The sequence below is a fragment of the Lemur catta genome, chromosome 2 (assembly GCF_020740605.2).
Source record: "Lemur catta isolate mLemCat1 chromosome 2, mLemCat1.pri, whole genome shotgun sequence".
Taxonomy (NCBI): Eukaryota; Metazoa; Chordata; class Mammalia; order Primates; family Lemuridae; genus Lemur; species Lemur catta.
This window is the reverse complement of record NC_059129.1, coordinates 120128632-120141650: the sequence shown is the minus strand read 5'-3', so window position 1 is coordinate 120141650 and position 13019 is coordinate 120128632. Positions and strand designations below refer to the sequence as shown.

At 35.0% G+C, this 13019-nt stretch overlaps 1 protein-coding gene across 2 annotated transcripts in view; it reads left to right on the top strand.

Moving 5' to 3' along the window:
• STX7 (syntaxin 7) overlaps nt 1-13019 on the top strand; it is a 46673-nt gene that overhangs the window by 17467 nt on the left and 16187 nt on the right. The gene's annotated exons all lie outside the window — the stretch shown is intronic.

Below are 13019 nucleotides of genomic sequence, written 5' to 3'. Positions count from 1 at the left end.
TCTGGGCTCAAGTGATCCTCCTGCCTCAGCCTCCCGGGTAGCTGGGACTACAGGCACACACCACCATGCCCGGCTAATTTTTTCTATTTTTAGTTGTTTGGCTAATTTTTTCTATTTTTAGTTGTTTGGCTAATTTCTTTCTATTTTTAGTAGAGATGTGGTCTCGCTCTTGCTCAGGCTGATCTCGAACTCCCAAGCTCAAGCAATCCTCCTGCCTTAGCCTCCCAGAGTGCTAGGATTACAGGCGTGAGCCACCGCGCCGGACCTGAAAATGTAATTTCTATGTTTTTTTCCCTCCTTTCTGTTTTATATGTCTTGAGAAGGGAAGAATCGGAAACAAGCTTCTACCAGGTTCCTATAGGAAGCAGAAATCCATTTTCAGTGCTTTAGAAACATCTGAGTAGGCATAATATATGTTGGCAGTTAGAACTGATCAGAAATGAGGACTGAAGGTTTGGGAATCACTGCCAGAGTAACTGGAGGTGAACTCCTGACATGGCTAATTCTCAGCTGCTTTTGGAGTATAAGGAGAATTATTGGAGAATTATTGGAGGGTGACAGGAAGCAAGTGTATTGAGGACACAGCAAAAGGGGCCTCAGGAAGATTGGAGAACTGGAAGGCGCAGACTCACCACTGCTGAGTCAAGTCCTTGCCTCTTTGCTTCTTTACACTAATGACATTCTCAAGGACCCACTGTTACTCTTGATTCCAGACTTCCTCAGAGCAGGTAAACTGGGCAGGTCTATGTGATAAATGATGTTAGGACTTACCTTTGCTAAAAGAGACAGCTTGTCATGTTCCAGCCATCTAGAGATCCCGATTATTGTTTATATACAATTTTTAAATGACTTGTTTTTGTATTTTATTTTTAAGATTGATGCCCACAGATTTAACCTTTTATTAATCTACAGTAGCTTTGAAATGCCCTAAATTTCCGCTTAGTTAACCTTTATTCCTTTCTATCTTTAGAGTATCTGGGAAGAAAACCAATGAAAACTTTAAAATTGAATGTGTTCTAAACTAAGGTTTCTTCCTGGAGGTAGGATATGCCTGCAGATATTCTGTGCTGGAAAGGAGAGCATAGTAAACTTGGACTTGGCCCTGGGGGTAGAGGCTGTCCCTTCAGAAGATCCTTCTCCTCCTCCGTTCTCCTCTCTGCGGTTCACATTAGTGCTTTTACCCACAAAGAAGATAAGCTTTCTGTTAGAGTCATAAGACGGAGCATATTGAGAAGAAAGCCACAATTATTTTAGTAGTTGTCTTTCAGATTCTCCAGGAAGTTCTTCCAATTGTGATGTGCTTTTGAGAATTATAATATACTTTTCTTGGTTTTCCTTGATATAGGAAATAGGTAGACTAAGTTCACTTGATTTCTTTTTCTTAGAACTTTTTCATGTTGATAATTTACTTATTTTCAACTAGCTGATATAGATATTTCAAATAATGTATTTCCTCTGCACCTTACACTCTATAGTGAACCTGGATTCTAACTCTAACTGTAGTAAACTTACTAGTAGTAGCATCTTGTATTCTTATAGAAATCTATGCCATTTCCAAAATGTTTTCACATATATCATCTTGTTTAATACTCTCTAAACCACCCCTTAGCACAGGTAGAGGGTTTGATAGATGAAGAAAGATTGGAGTCTAAAACAGTTTGTTTCTTTTAATATTTAGGGTTTTTTAAAGATCTTTTTCAAGTATATCACTTATGTAACTGCTAGATACATGCCACTGTCAGAGAGGAGCTGACTTTTCCCTCTTAATTATGGGATATAACTATTTTGTATCAAGTGATATTTATCATTATCTCTACAATTCTAGTAATTATGTCACAGATTATTAAGTTTTAGTACTCTTCAAGCATTATTTATATTAGTTTAGATATATTAATAAGAAGCTGAATTCTTAAAAAAATACTTGATAGAACTGTCTAGTAAGAAAGCTCCAAAATACATGGAACAAAAACTAATAGAACTGCAAGGAAAAATACCAAAGGCCACAATTATAATTTTCAATTCCCCCTCTAAATATTTGATAGAACCGGTAGATAGAAAATCAGGATAGAGAAGATTCAAACTGTTAATCACCTTGATGTGATAAGCCATTTATAGAACACTCTACTCAGCCACAGCAGAGCAAACATTTTTCTCAAGTGCACATGGAACATTTACTAAGATAAGATGGACCATATTCCTGGCATTAAGCGACTGTTTCATCAAATTTTAAAAGATTCAGGTCATACAGGGTATGTTCTCTGACTACGATGAAATTAGATTAGAAATCAATAACAGAAAGATCCTTAGAAAATCCCCAAATGTGTTAAAAGTGAACATACTTCTAGCCATGTGTTAAAATCAAAAAGAGAAATTGGAAAATATTCTGAACTGAATGAAAATGAGAACATAACATATCAGAAGTTGTTGGATGATAATAACTCAGTACTTGGGGGGACACTAAGCACCTATATTAGAAGAGAAGAAAGGTCTCAAATTAATGACTTCAGCTTCCATCTTAAGAAACTAGAAAAGAAGAGCAGATGAAATACAAAGTGAGCAGAAAAAAGAAAATACAAATCATACTGGAAATCAAAGAAAACAAAACAAAAAAGTAGAAAAAAAAATAATTGAAACCAAAAGCCAGTTCTTTGAGATCAGTACAACTGATAAACCTCTAACCTTACTGAACATAAAATAAAAAGCAGCAAATTACTAATATCAGGAATGAGAGGGGTGATGTCATTACAGATTCTACAAATATTGAAAGGATAATAAGGGAATATTACAAACAACTTTATAACAGTAAAGTTGACAATTTATATGAACTGGATAAATTCCTTGACAGACACAATTATTAAAGCTCACTCAAAAATCAATAACCTGCCTAGATCTGTATCTATTGAAGAAATTGAAATTGTAGTTTAAAACCTTCTCACAAAGAAAACTTCAGACTCAAATATCTTCACTAGTGTAATCTGCCAAATAATTCACTAATTTTACACAAACTGTTCGAAAAAAATTGAAGAATTCATTTTATGATGTCAGTATAATCCTAATATCAAAACAAGATAAAGATATTAAAAAAAGAATATTATATATCAATATCACCTCATGACATAAATGCAAGCAATATAAACAAAATCTTAGTCAAATCCAATAATATTTTAAAAGGATAATATATAATAAGAAAAAGCATTTGGCAAGTCTTACTTCCATTCCTGACAAAATTTCTCAGCAAACTAGGCATAGAAGTGAACTCCTCAACCTGGTAACGAGCACAGTGAAACTGACAGCTGACATCACACTTGATGGTGAAAGACAGAATGCTTTCCTCCATGAGATCAGGAACAAGGCAAGGATGTCTTCTCTTCCCAGTTCTATTCAAAACTGTGTTGTAGGTTCCAGCCAGTGCAGGTGGGCAAGAGAAACAAATAAAAGGTCTCCAGATTGAGAAAAAAGAATTAAAATAGTTTGTATTCATGGATATGATTGTCTATGTAGAACATCTCATGGAAGTACCAAAAATGCCAAAAGCCTACAAGAACTAAAAGGTCAGTTTAGCAAGGTTGCAGGATACAAAATCAATGCACAAAAATAAATTTTATTTCTCTATACTGGCAATGAGCAACCAAAGTCAAAATTTGAAATTTAAAAAGGAGGCGTTCACAATAATATCAAACATTATGAAATACTTAGGGGAAAATGTGACAAAATAAGTGAAAGACCTATATACTGAACAGTACCAAATATTGCTGAAATTAAAGAAGGCCTAAACATTTGGAAAGATATACCTTGTTCATGGATTAGAAGACTCAATATTTTTATTTGAAGAGACATTTCATCAGAGAAGATATACAAATAGCAAATAGCACATAAAAAGATGTTCAACATCAGTAGTTATTAGGAAAATACAAATTAAAAGCACAAGACACCACTATACACCTATTAGAATTGCAAAATTTAAAAGACTGACCATATGACGTGCCAGAGAGGATGTGGAGGAATAGGAGCTTTCATATACTGCTGGTGGGAATGTAAAATGGTACCACTTTGTAAAACTGTTTGTTTCGTAAAAAGCTAAATGTACACCTACCATACTATCCAACCTTTACACTCCTATTTATCCACAAAAAAGGAAACATATGCCCATATATAAAGGTTTGTGCATAGATATTCATAGGAGCTATATTTGTAATGTGTAAAAACTGTAAACAACCCAAATGTCCATTGCAATACATCATACAGTGGAATGCTTCCCAGCAATAAAAGGAATGAACTATTGGTATATACAGGAGGGATGAATCACAAAACAATTATGCTAACTTAAAGAGGCCAAACACCACCCTCTCCAAAAAAGAGTAAATACTGTATGATTACATTTATATAAAACTCTAGAAAATGCAAGCTAATGTAAGATAACAGTACATTAGTGGTTGCTTGGGGATGGAGGGAGGAAGAAACAGAGATGTATAGGAGGGAAGAAATTACCAAGTACAAATAAGAAACTTTTGAGGGTAAAGGATATATTTGCTATCTTGATTGTGATGATGGTTTTATAGGTGTATACATATGTCCCAACTTAGAAAACTATACAGTTTGTATATAGGAACTTTGTATGTCAATTATATCTCAATAATGTTTTTTAAATATAAAAGATATGTTAATATTATTATTGTTCATTTCTGACCTTCAAGAGAAAAACATAAACCACTTCATAGTGTTAGCTCTCATTTATTGAGCTGTTACTCTATCTAGTAGAAGGTGCTTACCTGCATTGTTCTCAGTTAAAGTTTATGACAACTGAGAAAGAGGTGATTTCTCTTCATTTGGCTGTTGAAGCAATTGTAGCTTGGAGAACTGCCCAAGGTCATCAGCCAGGAGGAAGTGAGATCGAGTTTCCAAGTCAGGCTGTCAGGCTCCAAGTCTACTTGCTGGTCAGCATTAAATTCTACTTTTTCTTCATTGCACAGTGTGATGTGTGTACACAGTGTGATGTGTGTGACACTGAATCAGAATCTCAAAATCACCTGTCCAAGGTTTTACTAACCATTATTTATGTGTGTGATGGGCTATTACAAGCTCGGTTATTTGGGGTTGAGCAACAGAGATGTTTTCTACTAAACGAGAAGATAGCCGTATTCTGTTTTTAGTTATTTGGAGACAGTTATTTGAAGGCACTCTGTGTGCGTGTTAGGGCGGCCTGTGTGGTAGCCTTGCAGCCTGGCCACTCACTGTCAGACAGCATCCTCCAGAGTTCCCTGTTCCCTGGTGGCCTCTGACAGGTTGTAGTATTCTGTAGCCCCTGATACCAACTTCTGCTTACAAGTGCTATAAAGCGTCTTTCCTTAAGTAATCCACTAGATGGCAGCAGACCCACGTGGAACAGAATGGATCTTCCGTGCTGAAAATGATGAATAGCCAAAAATGGGACTGTTTTTGTGATGGAACAATAATGTATCTTTTTTGGATATGTAGGAAATAGTGTACTCTTTCTGTTATAAAAAAGGTAATATATTCTTTAAAGTCACCTCTCTGGAAGCGAGTAATGAATGGTACAAATAATTCAAAATTGTAGATAATACAAAAATAATTTGTTCATTGTATTCTCATAGAGGTACATCTTGATTTAATCCTACCTCTATTAGATACATTTTTCCTCAGGAAACTGTTTATGCTTAAAGAATTTTTTTATACTTGGAAAAACTGTTTCTTAATTTTTATGTTTTATGAGTTCTTTTCTTTTACAGTCAGACTTTATGCCAATTAAAATAGAGTGTGACTATCCTATAAACTCACAGCACCCTAGGGTTGATAATGAAATGGAACCATAAAAGGCTGGACGTGGGAGAAACTCGGAAGATTATCAGTGTTTCCATCCTGATCACCATCCTGCTTGTCATCTGCCTAGAAACCTCTTGTCTCCCTCTTTCTAAGCTTATTTTTCTCAAGGATTTTTGAATATGGTCAACGGGGGTGTGGCAAAAGAGCCTATGAACCACTATCCTACTATTTTTACCTTCCAGAAGAAAAAGAACTTGGGAGATAGCCAAAAACTTGAGAGTAGTAAAATAATAAAGTGGTAGTAATGTAGCAATTATGCTACAAAAATGCTTTTCCAATACAACAAAAAAGTAACTGTAATTCTTTTTCTAAATTAAGAACAGTAGATGGAAATAATCTTCTCAAGTCAACAACTATGATATACTAATAACATATTCTTTCTGAAAATTTCAGAAATTTAACTCAGTATACATACATGTTCAATGGAAATTTTGCAATATTGTTAAATATTTTACTAGGTAGACTTAGTAACCTAATGAATATAGTCACCCCTCCGTCTCTATGGGTTCCTTATCTATGGATGCAATCAATTGTGGATTGAAAATATTCAGAACAAAATAAAACTAACATAGCAATAAAAAATACAAATAAAAATAATACAGTATAACTATGTACATGGCATTTACATTAGACATTAGAAGTAATCTAGAGATGATTTAAAGTATACAAGAGGATATGCATAGGCTATATGCAAATACTATGCCATTTTAGGTAAGGGACATGAGCATCCGTGGATTTTGGTATTCATGGGAGTTGGGGGGATCCTGGAACCAATCCCCCAGGGATACTGAGGGATGACTCTACTTGGTACATTGAAATTAACATGCTGAGTTGAGTTTGTGAATACAAAGTTTTAGTAATTTTTAATAATTAAGGACAAGGATCAGCCAACGTTTAAGTAAAGGGCCAAATATTTTAGGCTTTGCAAGCCACCTATGGTCCCTTGCATATTCTTCTTTTTTGTTTGTTTTATGTATTTTTTTAACCCTTTAAAACAGTAACAGCTATTCTTAGCTTGGAGTGCTGTACAAAACCAGGTTGCAGGCCCCTGCAGGCCATAATTTGCTGACCTTGGTGTAGGAGGGTAATGCTAGTCATGTAAAAGAAGTCTCGGAAATCTTGGCAGTTCATAAAACCTGAAGAAAGGGCAGGCCTTTATTTCTTGATCATTTTCAGCTGGGAAGAAGGACCCTTGTAATTGGTGGGACCATGAACCTTACTTTAAGCACTGGTGGAAACATCTAAGCATCTCAGCTCACCTTTAAATTACTTCTTGAAGCTAGACACACTTATTTTTTGTTTTTTTGCTTTGGCAACTGTCACATACCTGGAATATGAAATAATCTTTTTAAAAGTCTTTTACTTTCAGTCCTTTCAGCACACTCAAAAGTATTTTTTGAAAATCAAGAAATCTACTTTCTAACTATAGTTCTGAGACAAGTTACCTATTGTCTCTGATTCTCAACTTCTTTGTTTGCAAAATAGAATTGAACTAATACTATATGATATTTTTTGAAAATTTGATTTGGTAATTTTAGATTTATGTTTTTGTAGGCCCTTTTTTACCTGATCAGGTGATGCCTTTAATTGATCCTCAAGTATAGACATATTCAGGTTAAAAGAATGCCACCAAATTAATATTGATGTCCAAAAAACCCTCCTACTTTGTGTGCCTGGCACATAGTAGATGCCCAGTAAATGTTTGTTGAATGAGTGAATGAATAATAAATGAGCATAACTACCTTTCTTAACTTTCCTCTTGTTTATGCCTTATGCTTTAGAAATATATATCATTTCTTATATAAGTTTCAATCTTGCCAATGCTCTTTTATGGTTCAGTTATAAAAATATTCATTGAAGGGTGAACAGTATAGTAAATTCTAGAAATACAAACATGAATAAAACTTAGTCTTTGCCTTTAAGGGGTTTACCTTCTAGTTGGGGAGACTAATAGGTAATACAATCATGTTAATTTATGTCTAAGTATGGTACTAGAGGTTTGAATCTCCAAAATAAAGTATCCTGTTTCTTACCCTTCAAAACCAATACAAATGCCACCTTCATTAAAGCTTTTTGGATTGTCCTCCAATAGAACACCTATATTTCAAACAATGAGACAATTTTATGACATTTATTGCTACTGCTGCCTCTTGGGGTTTATATGATATTTGTACTTTTTTCCCCCTTTTCTAGATTGTATAGCTACATAAGTGTAGGGGGCCTTATTTTCCATTTGTCTTCATGAGAGGAAACTAGCACTCATTAATTAAATGCATTCTATTAGGCAATAACATAATGACTACATTCCAAAGAAATTTCATTTTATAAAACATTGTGTTATTTAAAAAATTGTTTCAGAGTGAAAAGAAGGTTGTTAGCCAAAGTATTTGATTTGTAAGACATTTCAGTATCTACAAAAACTAAATATCACTGAGTAAATCTAGCTTTTGATTATAACTAGCTTAAGAGTCTAGCCTTTCTTTTGTGATAACTGCTAGTACTTTCATTGTTAATCACCTGTATTATTCATAATGAAGGTAGCGAAGCCCATCTTACAACAGTTTTGTTGCTTTAACAACCAGTTCTTTTCTGTCTCCAAAGACTAGTTCAGTGGTGCTACTTCCCAGTCCATCGTCATGATATAACCAAAAAGATCCCAGTGTAATAAAAATTTGGGGTATTAGGTGGCCAAAAATAAATTTCTATTACAGATCATCCCTTTTGTTTCCTACAATGAACATATTTCCTTTTTTTTTTTTTTTTGGTACTTAAGCTTTTTAAAAAAAAAAAACAAAATACACCCCTGCCTAACAGGCTGCTACTTTCCCACATACAACCAGAGCTCCTCTTCCATTTAAGGGTGAAACTGGCCTATTCAGTTTCTGTATCCATTGCCAAATCTAGTGGGTGATTTCCAGTCCATTCCTCCTCTGAGCAAAACCAAACAGCAGGATTCATTAGCCTGTGGAACAAAGTCTAAGTGTAACCACTAAAAATACACCCTATATAAAACAATGGAGGAAATGAATAGGGAAGGAGACAAATAGTTAAAATATCTAAATATATACATTGATGAGCAAGAAAAATATATTGGCAGTTGCCACTCTGTTGCTGCTCACAGGCTGCAGTTTGCATGAATACTTTGCTCCTGTAGGAACCATTTCATGTTCCTTTTGCTTTCCTTCAGCACCTCAGCTGTTCGGGATAACCGGGACTTTCAGTCCTGGGTCCTTGTTCTTGCTGACATGCTATGTCGTACTAACTTTTATGACTGGAGGTGATAGTGTTATCAGGTTCCCTCCAGTTCATCTCCAGAGGTTTATTTACACCCTTCCATCTTACTTTTGTTTGGGCATACCCTTACTTCCCCTTAATAAGTACCTCAATCAACATTGTACTACCGTGGCCCCAAATGACCAGATGTAGTCTCAGCTTTGTGAAAATATGGTTGTATTCCTCACTTGAATATTGCCTCTGAATCACCTTGAGGAATGGCAGAAATTTTGCAAATGGATAATTAGGTGTAATTGTGAAATATTTCACTTCTACCCCCTACTTCCTAAATCTAAGTTTCTTTCTGGCTGTAGGTGAAACAGCACCCTGGAATGGTTGTTCTTTGAGACCATGAAGATCCTATAGGACAGCACTTCAACTTCCCAAGTTATGGTCTCCCAGGTGACACCATAATTGAGTCTTCACTAGGCCATTAAACATGCTAGAAGTCCAGCAGCTTCTGGATAATGGAGCATGTGGCAGAGCAGTGACCGTTATCCCTTGGGACATCTGTTAATTTTTTTCTCTGTAAAGTAATTTCTTGACCCGAAGCAGTGGTGTGTGGAATACCACAATTGTGACTAACACATGGTTTAGGAGTCTGGTAGAAGCGTGACGGGGGGAAGGGAAGAGGAAGCATAACAGAATCCAGAGCCGTACTGTTTCAGTGAATGTAACATTCTGCCTCCTCCAAGATACAAGCATCATAATTATCTTGCCACTGGCCAGATGGCTGATACTCTCAAGAATGGCACTGTGTCACCAGTTTTTGATGGCTGTTGCAAGTTAGTATATGGCAGTGCCAGTCATTGTGTCAGTCCAAGTAAGGGGAAGTGTATGTTCGTGAGCCTGTATGTGGCTTTTATTCCTATAGCCATTGCTAGTTTCTTATCTTATTGATCAAGTTCTATAGGAGGTAGAGTGAGGGACGACAGGCTGACTAACAGCAAAACGTAGAAAGGGTATAACAGCAAGATAACATAACACCCAATTCATGGTGGACAGCTCAAGTCACTTGGTTCCTGGTATATCATTGTTTACTCTTTATCCAGGGCTCAGTAACAAAGCCAGAACAAGTCCTCAAAAGGATCACATTGTTTGCCAAGAGGGCATGGTTTTGTTCCAAGATTCTAGGGACTCTTGTGTTTTTCCTGTTGTTACTTGCCAGTAGTTTTCTGTAGTGCCCTGATACTACACAGACTTGTTACCACTGGATCAGCTCGGTCATTAAAAGCAATTTGTAAAGCTTCTTATACCACCACTTGAATTAACTGGATAGCCTTTTCTTTTGGGGAGTTAAAGCTAAAGCCAGTAACCTTTTGAGTCATTCAGTAAAGGGTGGGAGCAGCATAAAAGGTCTCACCAAGCACTTTTCTCCATTTGTGCTTGAGACTGCAAAGGAAAGCACTTTGCAGAATTATGTCAACCATCCATGCAGATTAATTGACCAAAATTCTTCACTGAGAAAACAGTACCCTGTATTTCCATGGAATTTATTTTCTACCTGCTGGTATACTTATCCTTCTTTCCCAGGGATCTAAGAATACAAGTTGCTTCCTGCTTTTCAGGCCATAAAAGCAGATGTAACGAGTGTATTGGAGTAGTGTAGTGTCCTGTAGAAAGGGTAAAACTAAATTGTAGTACAGAGATAGAGTATACATAACCCTGAGATATGATTGTGAACACTCGCTGCTGTCCCATCTGACTGATAGCAGATTCCTTCTCATGTTCTCTATTTTTTAGGACTGAACAAAAAATATTTGCCATTTCAGCAGGTGTGTACAAAGTGCCAGAGATTGCAATGATCAGTTGTAGTAAGTGGATCACAGTTTGAGGAGCATGCAGTTGGAGTCACCATCTGAATAAGCTTCTGCTAGTTGTCCTGTTGCTGAGTATATCTGTTCAGAAACTGGGGAGTTACCACGGGGTGGATTTAGGCTCCCACTGGCTCTCTCAGAAGTCGTTCTACTTAATTCTTTTTAATGGATAAATAATTTTATGTAGTGTTCATATAGTATAGTTTATTCCAAGATTGACATGCATTTCAGTCTTTTTTTGTTATTCAGTTTATTCATGAGTATTATTAAAGTTCCTCTTCTTCGTCCAATTTTCTACTGGATTGCCTGACATTTTCTCACTTATTTCTAGTTCTTCATATATTATGGATATTGCTCCCTTTTTCTTATATAGTCCCTACCTTTTGATTATAATATATTTTCACCTATTTTTCTTAATTTTTACCAACCTGAAATGTGAAAAGTGATAAGGAAAGTTGAAATTTTGTCATATTTATTTGCTTTTTTTAAATTGCAAGATTATAACCTTTGTCCATTTTTTATTGGGCTGTTTTTCTATTACCAATTTATAGAAGTTTTACATTTTTTTCCCTATATTAGGGATATTAACCCTTTTTCTCATTGTATACTGGTTATTTATTTTCTCCCATGTATACACACATACACACTTAAATGTATTTGTATATAAGTACATATTTTTTATGTAACACTTAACAAAATTTTGTTATGTAGTCGAATTTGTCAATATTTTCCTCCATGGTTTTTAGTTTTGTATCATGCTTAGCTAATATTATATCCCTTTCTCCAAGATCATATATAATATCATTTAATAAATATATTTATATTTTCATATAGCAGTTTACTGTTTTAAATTTTAAATTAATAATTTATTACAAATTTATTTTGCTATATGATGTGAGAGTAGGGTTCTATTTTTCCCCAAAATGGTTAGTTTTCCTTCTGTCATTTATTGAATAATCTATTTTTTCTCACTTAATGTGACTTTTTAAAAAAACAGGAACCCTTAGAGTTGAGATAAATACATGCCTTTAACCTACAGAGGCCCACACTACAGTTTGTATCATTAACATGCTTTTTTTTTTTTTAATAAAAGCTTTAATCCCTTATATAAGGCAATCCAAGAAAATATGTTCAGGTTGAGATGGAAATACATAACTCATCGCAAGCAGTTATAAAAACAGCAAACAAAATTTCTCCATCCTACAAAAGGAAAATTGACACAAAAAAAGCAAAAAGAAATTTATTTGAAATTAGCCAAATGGTAGCAGTTGTTATTAATATATGCTGTATGATTCCTCTCTAGTCTTTCTGTTTTTCAGCCTTGACTTGAAAGAAATGTTTATTACATCATACTCAATAACAAAAGTTATCCTGCTTTTTGGAATACTTTATCATTCCCTTGTGCCCATAAATAAATAATGAGTATTTAAAAACCGCTTAAGAGCCAGAGCCAGGTGTGGTGGCTCACACCTGAAATCCCAGCTACTCAGGAGGCTGAGGCAGGAGGATCACAAGTTGGAGGCTGCATGAGCTATGATCCTGTGAGTGTACGTTAGTCTGGGCAACAGAGCAAGACCCTGTCTCTTAAAATATAAATAAATAAATTAAAATAAAATAAAAAGCATTTAAGCTATATAAATAAACCACTCATTAAAATAAAAAGAATGGGTAGGTTGGAATGTTTTTCTCTAATTCTTGGAAGTGAACTAGAGAGAGTTCTTTGAGACTAATTTTCAACTTTTTTCTACTTTACTCTTTGTTTATATACACACATAACATAAAACTACAGGCCCTTCTCTTTTTGTGAAGAGCCTTTTTTCCTTTCATTGCAATAATCATAGATTCCTGGATTGTGAGCTTAGCATTACTTTTAACCCCTCAGTTTTTCATTTTAAAATCTTTAAAGAATCTAAACATCAAAAAAAATTATAGTATGATGAACTGTTTACCTGGGTTCACCAATTGTTGACATTTTTCAACTTTTGTTTAATGTATTTCTCTCTCCATATTCAAATTTCTCTAATCGTCCCTACAGGTTTTTTTTTATAGTGCTTGCTTTTTCCTGATTCAGAATCCAGTCAAATATCA